This window comes from Oncorhynchus nerka, unplaced genomic scaffold (assembly GCF_034236695.1).
Source record: "Oncorhynchus nerka isolate Pitt River unplaced genomic scaffold, Oner_Uvic_2.0 unplaced_scaffold_1345, whole genome shotgun sequence".
NCBI classification, from domain to species: Eukaryota; Metazoa; Chordata; class Actinopteri; order Salmoniformes; family Salmonidae; genus Oncorhynchus; species Oncorhynchus nerka.
The window spans coordinates 117,674-131,551 of record NW_027040006.1 but is presented as its reverse complement, the minus strand read 5'-3'; positions in this window follow the sequence as shown (position 1 = coordinate 131,551).

Here is a 13,878-nt window from a genome sequence, read left to right as displayed (position 1 = left end):
GTACAGAGATGGTAGAGGTTATAGTACAGAGATGGTAGAGGTTATAGTACAGAGATGGTAGAGGTTATAGTAGTACAGAGATGGTAGAGGTTATAGTACAGAGATGGTAGAGGTTATAGTACAGAGATGGTAGAGGTTATAGTACAGAGATGGTAGAGGTTATAGTACAGAGATGGTAGAGGTTATAGTACAGAGATGGTAGAGGGTTATAGTAGTACAGAGATGGTAGAGGTTATAGTACAGAGATGATAGAGGTTATAGTAGTACAGAGATGGTAGAGGTTATAGTACAGAGATGGTAGAGGTTATAGTACAGAGATGATAGAGGTTATAGTAGTACAGAGATGGTAGAGGTTATAGTACAGAGCTGGTAGAGGTTATAGTAGTATAGAGATGGTAGAGGTTATAGTACAGAGATGGTAGAGGTTATAGTACAGAGATGGTAGAGGTTATAGTACAGAGATGATAGAGGTTATAGTTGTACAGAGATGGTAGAGGTTATAGTACAGAGATGCTGAGTAGAGGTAAGCGCTTATAGTAGTAGTACAGAGATGGTAGAGGTTATATTATAGTAGTACAGAGATGGTAGGAGGGTTATAGTACAGAGATGGTAGAGGTTATAGTACAGAGATGGTAGATGTTAGTACAAAGGTGATAGAGGTTATAGTAGTACAGAGATGGTAGAGGTTATAGTACAGAGATGATAGAGGTTATAGTAGTACAGAGATGGTAGAGGTTATAGTACAGATATGGTAGAGGTTATAGCACAGATATGGTAGAGGCTATAGTACAGAGATGGTAGAGGTTATAGTACAGAGATGGTAGAGGTTATAGTAGTATAGAGATGGTAGATGTTATAGTACAGAGATGGCAGAGGTAACAGAAGTTGTAACAGAGATGGTAGAGGCTATAGTAGTACAGAGATGGTAGGAGGTTATAGTAGTACAGAGATGGTAGAGGCTTTATAGAGGTACAGAGATGATAAGGTTATAGTACAGAGATAGAGGTTATAGAGGTACAGAGATGATAAAGGTTATAGTATAGAGATGGTAGAGGTTATAGCACAGAGATGGTAGAGGTTATAGTAGTACAGAGATGATAGAGGTACAGAGATGATAAAGGTTATAGTACAGAGATGGCAGAGGTTATGAGTACAGAGATGGTAGAGGTTATAGTACAGAGATGGTAGAGTTTATAGTACAGAGATGGTAGAGGTTATAGTTGTACAGAGATGGTCGAGGTTAGTAAGCCCTATCACAGGATGTTTCCGTTACAGAAATACAATCTAGATTCTATTTCTATGTTCCCTGTTCTGTCCTGAGAACAAAGCTAAGCCCTTATGTTTCCCTACAGAGCAGAGAGAGCAGCGAATGCAGGGCCATCAGGCCTCATTGTGGACACCAGAACCCTGAGGAGGCTGGTTTGGGACCGGACGACCCGCCCGGAGCTCAGAGGGGTTCTGGAGAGCCTGCTCCACTACTTAACCCAGGACCTGCCCGGCCGGAGCCACCACGAGGCCCCTGGAGACGTTAGGGCTGGAGGTCAGTGTGGGGTTGGAGGTGCCCCAGTTCAGCAGGTGTGGAGGTCGACCAGCAGGGAGCGACGTCTCAAGACGCCCTCACCTCCTTCCAGCTTCTCCAGGCCAAGTTCCTGAGGAACACCCCCAACCCCTCCGCCACTCACCGCCGGGAGGTGGGGGCCCTGGCACTGTCCTCCAGAGGGGGTGGAGGGGAGGCTGTGGGAGCCAGAGCCATGGCAGAGAGACCCCTAGTGGACAGGTTGAGGGCTGCATTCCCAAAACAGGGCGGGAGTGAGAAAGGGAAACACTGTTAAGGATGTGCTGGCCAGGTTTGCCGCAGCAACGCAGAAAGAGAGGGGAGGGGCCACAGGGGGGGAGCGTCAAAAGACCCCGACCGATCGGGCAAGGGGAAGCTACTGTCTGCCATAATGGACAAGTTTGAAACCATGGCGACGGTGCACCGGGGAAGTGACGTGAGTTGCCAGAGGAAAAGCTCCTCTCCTGGTACCCAGCTCATCTGGACATGTCAACGAATTAGTGAGTCGTCCAGGAAGAACAGGGACAACAGTGCTTAGGGTCAACCAGGTCAACCCGTCAAAGGTCAGAGTTCAGTGAAGCAACAGGTTAAGAGTAAAGGCTGGGGACAGCAGAGGAAAGAGAACCCCTATGGAGTGCAGGAAGGAGATAGAGGATCAGAGAAGACAGTAGCTGGTCTGAAGGATTCACCTCAACACAGAAAAGGGAGGAACTGGAATCAGAAGGTGAAAGGTCACTCTGTAGTCAATAAGCAGATAAGGGCTCCAGGTTCAGATCAAGAAGCTGACGGTCAGATTCAGGATTCAATTAAGGAGGTAGAAGTTTGGGGTGCTAATCAACAGATAGAGACTCTGGGTACGAACCAACAGGTAGAGACTCTGGTACGAACCAACAGGTAGAGACTCTGGGTACGAACCAACAGGTAGAGACTCTGTGCAGAACTAAGAACAGATTGTTAGCTCAGGTCAAAGACGAGAAGGCCATGGTTCAGAATTTAACAAGGAGCTAAAGGTTCAGAGTGAAAACATTGAAGTTAAGGCTTCAGTGGGTCAGGAAATGGTGGTACAGGCTTCACATCAGGAAAATCAGGATCCTGATCAAGACAGTGAAGTTGAAGTTTCAGGTCAGGAGCTCAAGGCACAGGTTACAGGTCAGGAGGTCAAGGCACAGGTTTCAGATAAGGAATTAAAGGTACAGGTCTTAGGTCAGGAGCTCAGCTATGTGCAGGTAGAGCTGCTCTGCTCTGCTGCAGTGGTCCAGTGGTCTCCCCAGCACCCCAGGTAGGGATACCTGAGGTAGAGGCCTTGCAGTCTGGGTACCTGGCAACGCTGCTCCTTGTCCTCCTGTGTGGGCCCTAGCTTCCTCTGTGGATCCACCAGCACAGAAATACTCAGGGTTAGGTCCAAAACCAGGACCCTGGAAGGCTCACATCTCTCCTACCCTGGAGAAAACAGTACATGGATCCACCCCAACCCCAGTCCACCCAGAGAGGCCAGCCCAGATACCCCATCCCTAGGAGGGCCCACGGCTCAGAATCAGAACCATCAGAACTGGGCCAGGCCCATAACACCAGCCTCTCACCCCCACCTTCTGAATCTACGACCCCTGATGTCATGACCTCTGTCCCCACAACCCCTGATCTTGACCTTTTGCTTCCTGCCGTCAGCACCCACAACGTCCAACCAGGAGCACCGCCCACATGAAGCCAAACAGGAAGTAAATATCCCCATGGCACTGCAAAGTGGGAGGTGACATGTCAGGAGGAGGGGCAGGGGTTGCTGTGATGTCACACAAAGATGATGTCATCACTATGCGTGGTTCAAGTGTTGCAGAGCCAGAAAGACTACAGACAGAAAAGCAGGAGAGACCAAAGTACAGGACGTTAAACTACAGCGACCCTTCAGCGAAACTGATTCATAAACCCAGAATCATCCGATTCACAGACACCTTTAATTTCTAAGTCACTCGTCCACTCACTCTGACTTCAGTGATGCGTCCGTCTGTGAAAGATAAAAGCCTTCTGAACTTTCTCCTCAGTGAAACACGATACACCTTCAGGTCATGCCAGGTATCCCATGTGTTGCTGTCCTCTGAAAGCCGTGGGGTTGTAGGAAGCAGCCTACGCTCTACGTGTGGTGATTACTCAGAAGCTGTGTAATGCTCTAAGTAGAGTAGCGTGTGTGTGTGTGTGTGTGTGTGTGTGTGTGTGTGTGTGTGTGTGTCGTCCGTACTGTAACAGTGGAAAGACAAACAGAACAACGGTGTTAAACATTGACTAAGCCTAAATCTTTAGAATGGGATTTTCGTGGAAAACAATGAAGCTAAATAATATCAGGACTTAAACTGTAGCTATGACAACCGAGTCAAAACGAACCTCTGCTCTTTATCAGATTAAAGAAACTCAATCCCGTATCTTGTAGTTATTGTATTGTTGACGTTGTGATCAATCTGAAACAGTTTTACTGTCTCCTTCGAATCAACCTTTCATTTATTAGCCGGTTTGAGTTATAGCTCTACTGACCTTGGCGTATCTATACTCTCCCTAAGGCTCGTGACTATTGTCGTTATGACAAGTAAACCATACATTTCATTTAATGTCATTAGAATAATCTCAGAGATCAGGGACATATTTGGCCGCGACATGTATCAATGAAGTTTTACAAGAGAATCTTTGTTCAAATGTTGACCCCCAGAGGGTTAATTTTTTTCTGGAATGTTCCAAGGTCCCAGATACACCCACACAGGTTGTTTGTGTGCCAGCTAGATGTTCTACAACCACAACACGGTAAATGTGCCCTTTACTGCCAGTGTTTTGGCTACAGACATGGACTATGACCTGGGGAAATAACCCACTTATCTCATACTATTCACACCAGTTGCCTTTCACTGACGGGTGGAAAAACAGCCCTAAACACACTATTTTTATGCTAAGAAATGGACGATGTGCACTTGTATTGATGGGTTATGCTCAAACACACAAAGACATACATTTGTTTCTGGAAGAAGAAAAAAAAACTGTATATGAGGATATGACCTTAGATTCATACTCATTTGAAGATGTAGCTACTTCAAATATTAATTTCAGAAATTTAACAGAGATGTTTTTTTTTACAATGATTTGTGTCATGGTATGTGTGATGCATGACGTCATCTACTGTAAAAATCACCTGCCAGGGGAGTGGCTAAGGTAAGCGTCAGAAGGGTTTCCCTATTCCGTTATCATGACGTGGCATTGTGGACATTTTGTAAACCTAGTATATTACGAAGTAAAATGTAAGAAAATGAGATGTGATTATATATAATCGAATAGGTTTGTTATTTCATCGCTGATCGTTTTTGCGTACCTAGAATATTTATGAGAGGGCGGTTCTATTTCCCGCTCATGCTTGATTGACATGTGCCCAGAGGCTAAGCGGAGCTCGGGCACAGTCAGGCGTTCTACCTTGGAAAACATGGAAAGAAACCACCCGGCAGAGTCATAGACATTTCAATATATTTATTAATTATGGACCATGTTTCGAGACGCTGTGGAGTCAGCCGATCGCGTTTAACATAGTTGATACCAGATTGCGGTTGCTCTCCAGTTTCAGCCACCAAAGTAAAATCCAGGTGCATAAACGGGTTTCTCTCTTCCAGATAGGATGAAAGATCGAGACACTTTTACTCTCCTCTTCCAGCTAAATTAGCTTGTGCCTCGGGTGGGTCAATACAACTCTCCGTTGTTTGACTGTCTGGGACATCGAGTGACTCTTCGACTGTCCCTGATCGGCATCCGAGTCCACGCCTGGGACTTGCAGTTGTGGGACTCGCTTCATGGAGAGAGCAGCGATACCGTTTCAACTTTTGGACTACAGAATAGCCTACTGCGATTAACTAAACGTTTAGGCCACATTTCCACGGCATATTTTGGAATATATTTGGGTTCACTCATGGAAAGAAAAACAACAAAGCGAACAAGGTTCGCTCGCCGCAACTTCGCAGCCTGAACTCAACTATCAACTCTCCTCCCAGCGGCAGCAGCGCCAAAGAGAGTGCACAGGTAGCCACTCTTTATAGCCTGCAAAAGTTACATGCCAATTTAACAAACTAGCTGGCTACGAAGCTTTGCATATTTTTGCACGTCCCTATCACCATACACCTGACAATTGAATGTTCTTAGCGTTAAACAAAAGTTAAACCATTTTAGGGAGAGTAATGTAAAAACAAAACAAAAAAATGGCCAACGCTAGCTAGTCAATCTGGCTAACGACAAAAACCACGGCAGGTGTTTGTTGTACTTGTGTTTTACAAAGCTACCTCATACAGTAGTTAGCTAGCTAAATTGATGTGTTGAGAATGAGAGGACTGTTGGACTCCGTCCTTCGTAATGGCATGTGCACTATTCCAAGCTGCCTCACACCCTCCACCCGACACCCCGTCCCCCACCATGGAGATTACACACGTTTTAGTAGCTAGTCACACGTGTTGTGCTCTATGCACAGGAGTCCTCCGCTGTTGTGAACATTTAAACACCGTGTAATCGATGAACATTGCTGGCTAGGAAAATCGATGAACATTGTCAGTGGCTTGTTGAAGTTCACTGACGTAATTTAGGTTTATCTTTTTCTACATGATAGGGTACACGTTGTGGCCCCCAAGGTGATTATAGTTTAGTGTTTTTATTTCTATTAGTTAAAACATACATCATGATTTAAGAAATATTTGTATTCATACTAGTTAGTTTTGGAAGTAAAATATAATAGTTCTTTAGTTTTCTAACTTTTTTCATGTTTTAGTTTACTATAATAACCTTGGTTGTCTCTCAGGGCTCATTCTTCCTCTCCTTTCCTCCTCCTCCTTCCTTTCCACAGTGTGGTTTTACTCAACCACCTCTCAGTATTCAAGTGGGAAAATCCCATCAGGTCACTAATCCACATGATATCATTGCTCTAAGATCTTATTAAATCTAGTCCTGCTGAATGGAGAATGTGTCTGGTCTTATAAAGGGCCTGTCTGTGTCCAGATTCCATAGCAAACAACAGATTCCCAAACATGCTACTACTACTCACCAGTCTCACTACGCTTGTCACTCACTATCCCCTTGATTGACTTAGTTTCTGACTCCTGCTAGGTAGACTCCGTATGGCTGTGACTGTTTCAGTGTGGACACATATGGCTGTGACTGTTTCAGTGTGGACACATATGGCTGTGACTGTTTCAGTGTGGACACGTATGGCTGTGACTCTGTTTCAGTGTGGACCCGTATGGCTGTGACTCTGTTTCAGTGTGGACCCGTTTGGCTGTGACTCTGTTTCAGTGTGGACCCGTTTGGCTGTGACTCTGTTTCAGTGTGGACCCGTTTGGCTGTGACTCTGTTTCAGTGTGGACCCGTTTGGCTGTGACTCTGTTTCAGTGTGTACCCGTATGGCTGTGACTGTTTCAGTGTGGACCCGTTTGGCTGTGACTCTGTTTCAGTGTGGACCCGTATGGCTGTGACTCTGTATGGCTGTGACTCTGTTTCAGTGTGGACCCGTTTGGCTGTGACTCTGTTTCAGTGTGGACCCGTTTGGCTGTGACTCTGTTTCAGTGTGGACCCGTTTGGCTGTGACTCTGTTTCAGTGTGGACCCGTATGGCTGTGACTCTGTTTGGCTGTGACTCTGTTTCAGTGTGGACTCTGTATGGCTGTGACTCTGTTTCAGTGTGGACCCGTATGGCTGTGACTCTGTTTCAGTGTGGACTCCGTATGGCTGTGACTCTGTTTCAGTGTGGACTCCGTTTGGCTGTGACTCTGTTTCAGTGTGGACTCCGTTTGGCTGTGAATCTGTTTCAGTGTGGACTCCGTTTGGCTGTGACTCTGTTTCAGTGTGGACTCCGTTTGGCTGTGACTCTGTTTCAGTGTGGACTCCGTTTGGCTGTGACTCTGTTTCAGTGTGGACCGATATGGCTGTGACTCTGTTTCAGTGTGGACCGATATGGCTGTGACTCTGTTTCAGTGTGGACTCCGTTTGGCTGTGACTCTGTTTCAGTGTGGACCGATATGGCTGTGACTCTGTTTCAGTGTGGACTCCGTTTGGCTGTGACTCTGTTTCAGTGTGGACTCCGTATGGCTGTGACTCTGTTTCAGTGTGGACCCGTATGGCTGTGACTCTGTTTCAGTGTGGACCCGTATGGCTTTGAGCGGTTGGAGGACTTTGACTATGAGTCGTATGAGGAGTTGATGTCAGAGTACCTGGCCGTGCTCACCAGGAGGTCCATCAGATGGTCCAGGCTGTTGCAGGGACGGGGACGGCTGGAGAAGAGCATCAAGGGTGAGTGGGACTTCATCGGAGCCAGAGCATAAAATCAACTATTTATATATATTTTTTTTAACAGCGACAATATATCTTTTTTTTGCTAAAATGACACCAACAAAACACAAAAAAACAGATGAGCATTGTAATGTCTCTAAAACAATACATCTAAGAAGTAATGTGGTATTTTGTTTAATTAGATTTTTTTGTATCCCAAGTCTATTAACTAAAATATCACAGATTAGACAAACATGTTCACCTGCCCCATTTTAAGGGCGGGAGGTTACCGTGGCAGCCCAACTCGAGTCATGTTTGTGCCTGTGAGATTGAGTCTTGACTAGTAGAAGCATTGTCTTCTCTAACCAGGCTGGTTGAGAGAATGCCAAAAGTGTGCAATGCTGTCCTCAAGGCAAAGATGCAACTTTTCTACTTTGAAGAATCTGAAAAATAACATATATTTTCATTTGTTTGACACACTTTGTTTGTAGTTACAACATGATTCCATATGTGATAGTTCTGATGTCTTCATTATTATTCTACAATGTAGAAAAAATAAAGAGAAACCCTTGAATGAGTAGGTGTCCAAACTTTTGACTGTTAGTGTATTTGATTATTTTTTAAATTGATTTGTAAATATGTTATTTAAAAATATTTTAAAAATATTTTCCCTTAACCCTACCACCCCTCCCCATTTCACATTTACATTTAAGTCATTTAGCAGACGCTCTTATCCAGAGCGACTTACAAATTGGTGCGTTCACCTTAAGACATCCAGTGGAACAGCCACTTTACAATAGTGCATCTAAATCTTTTAAGGGGGGAGTAAACAAATGGACAATACTTAGGCTTCCACTTCCAGCTTATACGTTTGGTGTGTGTGTGTGTGTGTGTGTGTGTGAGAAGAAAGCGGAAAAGACAAGATTATCACTGACTTATAAACACTCCCACAGTAAGCAGTATACGTAAGCGTCGCCAAAGGCACCGGGGTTGGTCTGGATGTCAGCCAGTAAGGGCCCAGGAGCACCTGGAAGGGCAGGATACTATCATCTACTGGACATCTTGAAGCAACAGCATGACCCCAAGCTGGTAGACTCCATACGCACAGGTTAGCTAATATACCTCATCACGGGTTAGCTAATATACCTCATCACGGGTTAGCTAATATACCTCATCACGGGTTAGCTGATATACCTCATCACGGGTTAGCTGATATACTCATCATCATCACGGTTAGTTATCATCACGGGTTCATCATGGGTTAGCTAATATAGATCATCATGGGTTAACTGATATGCATCATCACCGGGTTAGCTGATATACCTCATCACGGGTAGCTAATATACCTCATCACGGGTTAGCTAATACTAGATCATCACAGGTTAGCTAATATACCTCATCATCAGGTTAGCTAATATAGATCATCACAGGTTAGCTAATATACCTCATCACGGGTTAGCTAATATAGATCATCACGGGTTAGCTAATATACCTCATCACGGGTTAGCTAATATAGATCATCAGGTTAGCTAATATAGATCATCACGGGTTAGCTAATATAGATCATCACGGGTTAGCTAATATAGATCATCACGGGTTAGCTAATATACCTCATCACGGGTTAGCTAATATACCTCATCACGGGTTAGCTCATATACCTCATCACGGGTTAGCTAATATACCTCATGCGGGTTAGCTAATATAGATCATCACAGGTTAGCTAATATACCTCATCACAGGTTAGCTAATATACCTGTCACAGTTAGCTAATATACCTCATCACGGGTTAATATACCTCATCACGGGTTAGCTAATATACCTCATCACGGGTTAGCTAATATACCTCATCACGGGTTAGCTAATATACCTCATCACGGGTTAGCTAATATACCTCATCACGGGTTAGCTAATATACCTCATCACGGGTTAGCTAATATACCTCATATAGATCATCATGGGTTAACTGATATACCTCATCATGGGTTATATAGTTCATCATGGGTTAGCTGATATATATCATCATGGGTTAACTGATATATATCATCATGGGTTAACTGGTATATATCATCATGGGTTAACTGATATAGATCATCATGGGTTAGCTGATATAGATCATCATGGGTTAGCTGATATACATCATCATGGGTTAGCTGATATACATCATCATGGGTTAACTGGTATATATCATCATGGGTTAACTGATATAGATCATCATGGGTTAGCTGATATAGATCATCATGGGTTAACTGATATAGTTCATCATGGGTTAGCTGATATAGTTCATCATGGGTTAGCTGATATACATCATCATGGGTTAGCTGATATACCTCATCATGGGTTAACTGATATATATATCTTCATGGGTTAACTGATATAGATCATCATGGGTTATATAGATCATCGTGGGTTATATAGATCATCGTGGGTTATATAGATCATCATGGGTTAGCTAATATAGATCATCATGGGTTAGCTCATATAGATCATCATGGGTTAGCTGATATAGATCATCATGGGTTATATAGGTCATCACGGGTTATATAGATCATCACGGGTTATATAGATCATCATGGGTTAACTGATATATATCATCATGGGTTAACTGATATATATCATCATGGGTTAACTGATATAGGTCTTCATGGGTTAACTGATATAGGTCTTCATGGGTTAACTGATATAGTTCATCATGGGTTAACTGATATAGTTCATCATGGGTTAACTGATATAACTGATATAGGTCATCATGGGTTAACTGATATAGATCATCATGGGTTAACTGATATAGGTCATCATGGGTTAACTGATATAGATCATCATGGGTTAGCTGATATAGATCATCATGGGTTAGCTGATATAGATCATCATGGGTTAGATAATATACCTCATCATGGGTTAGCTGATATAGATCATCATGGGTTAGCTGATATAGGTCATCATGGGTTAGATAATATACCTCATCATGGGTTAGCTGATATAGATCATCATGGGTTATATAGGTCATCATGGGTTAACTGATATAGATCATCATGGGTTAGCTGATATAGATCATCATGGGTTAACTAATATACCTCATCATGGGTTAGCTGATATAGATCATCATGGGTTAGCTGATATACCTCATCATGGGTTAACTGATATACCTCATCATGGGTTAACTGATATACCTCATCATGGGTTAGCTGATATAGATCATCATGGGATAACTGATATAGATCATCATGGGTTAACTGATATACCTCATCATGGGTTAACTGATATACCTCATCACGGGTTATATAGGTCATCATGGGTTATATAGGTCATCATGGGTTATATAGGTCATCATGGGTTAGCTGATATAGATCATCATGGGTTAGCTGATATAGATCATCATGGGTTAACTGATATAGGTCATCATGGGTTAACTGATATAGGTCATCATGGGTTAACTGATATAGATCATCATGGGTTAGCTGATATAGATCATCATGGGTTAGCTAATATAGATCATCATGGGTTAGCTGATATAGATCATCATGGGTTATATAGATCATCATGGGTTATATAGGTCATCATGGGTTATATAGGTCATCATGGGTTATATAGGTCATCATGGGTTATATAGGTCATCATGGGTTATATAGGTCATCATGGGTTAACTGATATAGATCATCATGGGTTAGCTGATATAGATCATCATGGGTTAGCTGATATAGATCATCATGGGTTAGCTAATATAGATCATCATGGGTTAGCTGATATAGATCATCATGGGTTATAGGTCATCATGGGTTATATAGGTCATCATGGGTTATATAGGTCATCATGGGTTATATAGATCATCATGGGTTATATAGGTCATCATGGGTTATATAGGTCATCATGGGTTATATAGGTCATCATGGGTTATATAGGTCATCATGGGTTATATAGATCATCATGGGTTATATAGGTCATCATGGGTTATATAGGTCATCATGGGTTATATAGGTCATCATGGGTTATATAGATCATCATGGGTTATATAGGTCATCATGGGTTATATAGGTCATCATGGGTTAGCTGATATAGATCATCATGGGTTAGCTGATATAGATCATCATGGGTTAACTGATATAGATCATCATGGGTTAACTGATATAGATCATCATGGGTTAGCTGATATAGATCATCATGGGTTATAGGTCATCATGGGTTATATAGGTCATCATGGGTTATATAGGTCATCATGGGTTATATAGGTCATCATGGGTTATATAGGTCATCATGGGTTAACTGATATAGATCATCATGGGTTAACTGATATAGATCATCATGGGTTAGCTGATATAGATCATCATGGGTTATAGGTCATCATGGGTTATATAGGTCATCATGGGTTATATAGGTCATCATGGGTTATATAGGTCATCATGGGTTATATAGGTCATCATGGGTTATATAGATCATCATGGGTTAGCTGATATATATCATCATGGGTTAGCTGATATACACCTGAACATGGGAGCTTGACCTCTGAGATATGTCTCTCTGTCTGTACTCTGCCTTGACAAATAGCTGAAAGGGTTAGAGATGTTTAGAGTTGGCGGCAGGTTGTTTTTTGGTAGTGATTCTAACCACCTGTCTCCCTGGCAGACCTGAACAGAACCTTTCCTGACAACATTCAGTTCCGCAAGACGTCCAACCCATGTCTCCAGAGAACCCTGTACAACGTGCTGCTAGCGTACGGACACCACAACCCAGCTGTGGGCTACTGTCAAGTACGTTTACCCTGTTACACCTGGCGGTTCTTTGTTTGCTTCCCAAATGACACCCTATTCCCTATATAATGCACTACTTTAGACCAGGGCCCTATTCCCTATATAATGCACTACTTTAGACCAGAGTCCACAGGCAGCCTCAGATTCCACTTTACAGGCTCAGTCACCTTTTACCACTCTACTACAGTGGTCCTCAACTTCAGTCCTCTACTACAGTGGTTCCCAACTCCAGTCCTCTACTACAGTGGTTCCCAACTCCAGTCCTCTACTACAGTGGTTCCCAACTCCAGTCCTCTACTACAGTGGTTCCCAACTCCAGTCCTCTACTACAGTGGTTCCCAACTCCAGTCCTCTACTACAGTGGTTCCCACCTCCAGTCCTCTACTACAGTGGTTCCCAACTCCAGTCCTCTACTACAGTGGTTCCCACCTCCTGTCCTCTACTACGGTGGTTCCCAACTCCAGTCCTCTACTACAGTGGTCCTCAGCTCCAGTCCTCTACTACGGTGGTTCCCACCTCCTGTCCTCTACTACAGTGGTCCTCAACTCCAGTCCTCTACTACGGTGGTTCCCAACTCCAGTCCTCTACTACGGTGGTTCCCACCTCCTGTCCTCTACTACGGTGGTTCCCAACTCCAGTCCTCTACTACGGTGGTTCCCAACTCCAGTCCTCTACTACGGTGGTTCCCACCTCCTGTCCTCTACTACGGTGGTTCCCACCTCCTGTCCTCTACTACGGTGGTTCCCAACTCCAGTCCTCTACTACAGTGGTCCTCAACTTCAGTCCTCTACTACAGTGGTTCCCAACTCCAGTCCTCTACTACAGTGGTTCCCAACTCCAGTCCTCTACTACAGTGGTTCCCAACTCCAGTCCTCTACTACGGTGGTTCCCACCTCCAGTCCTCTACTACAGTGGTTCCCAACTCCAGTCCTCTACTACAGTGGTTCCCACCTCCAGTCCTCTACTACAGTGGTTCCCACCTCCTGTCCTCTACTACGGTGGTTCCCACCTCCAGTCCTCTACTACAGTGGTTCCCAACTCCAGTCCTCTACTACGGTGGTTCCCACCTCCTGTCCTCTACTACGGTGGTTCCCAACTCCAGTCCTCTACTACAGTGGTCCTCAACTTCAGTCCTCTACTACAGTGGTTCCCAACTCCAGTCCTCTACTACAGTGGTTCCCAACTCCAGTCCTCTACTACAGTGGTTCCCAACTCCAGTCCTCTACTACAGTGGTTCCCAACTCCAGTCCTCTACTACAGTGGTTCCCAACTCCAGTCCTCTACTACGGTGGTTCCCACCTCCAGTCCTCTACTA